Below are 1219 nucleotides of genomic sequence, written 5' to 3' on the forward strand. Positions count from 1 at the left end.
AGATTGACCAAGAGGATATATGTGTCAGAGGTGGAGGGAACGAGGAGAAGTGGAAGACCAAATTGGAGGTGGAAAGATGGAGTGAAAAAGATTTTGTGTGATCGGGGCCTGAACATGCAGGAGGGTGAAAGGCGGGCAAGGAATAGAGTGAATTGGATCGATGTGGTATACCGGGGTTGACGTTCTGTCAGTGGATTGAATCAGGGCATGTTAAACGTCTGGGGTAAACCATGGAAAGTTGTGTGGAGCCTGGATGTGGAAAGGTAGCTGTGGTTTTGGGCATTATTGCATGACAGCTAGAGACTGAGTGTGAACGAATGGGGCCTTTGTTGTCTTTTCCTAGCGCTACCTCGCACACATGAGGGGGGAGGGGGATGGTATTCCATGTGTGGCGAGGTGGTGATGGGAATGAATAAAGACAGACAGTGTGAATTGTGTGCATGGGAATATATGTATGTGTCTGTGTGTGTATATATATATGTGTACATTGAGATGTATAGGTATGTATATTTGCGTGTGTGGACGTGTATGTATATACATGTGTATGGGGGTGGGTTGGGCCATTTCTTTCGTCTGTTTCCTTGCGCTACCTCGCAAACGCGGGAGACAGCAACAAAGCAAAATAAAAAATAAAAAAGTTTTTATTGAGGATGTAAGGCATGTGTACATGTAGGAAGAAAGGAAAATGATTGGTTCTCAGTGAATGTAGGTTTGCGGCAGGGGTGTGTGATGTCTCCATGGTTGTTTAAGTTGTTTTTGGATGGGGTTGTTAGGGAGGTGAATGCAAGAGGTTTAGAAAGAGGGGCAAGTATGAAGTCTGTTGGGGATGAGAGGGCTTGGGAAGTGAGTCAGTTGTTGTTCGCTGATGATACAGCGCTGGTGGCTGATTCATGTGAGAAACTGCAGAAGCTGGTGACTGAGTTTGGTAAAGTGTGTGAAAGAAGAAAGTTAAGAGTAAATGTGAATAAGAGCAAGGTTATTAGGTACAGTAGGGTTGAGGGTCAAGTCAGTTGGGAGGTAAGTTTGAATGGAGAAAAACTGGAGGAAGTAAAGTGTTTTAGATATCTGGGAGTGGATCTGGCAGCGGATGGAACCATGGAAGCGGAAGTGAATCATAGGTTGGGGGAGGGGGCGAAAATCGTGGGAGCGTTGAAGAATGTGTGGAAGTTGAGAACATTATCTCGGAAAGCAAAAATGGGTATGTTTGAAGGAATAGTGG

This window comes from Panulirus ornatus, chromosome 20 (genome assembly GCF_036320965.1).
Source record: "Panulirus ornatus isolate Po-2019 chromosome 20, ASM3632096v1, whole genome shotgun sequence".
Classification (NCBI taxonomy): domain Eukaryota; kingdom Metazoa; phylum Arthropoda; class Malacostraca; order Decapoda; family Palinuridae; genus Panulirus; species Panulirus ornatus.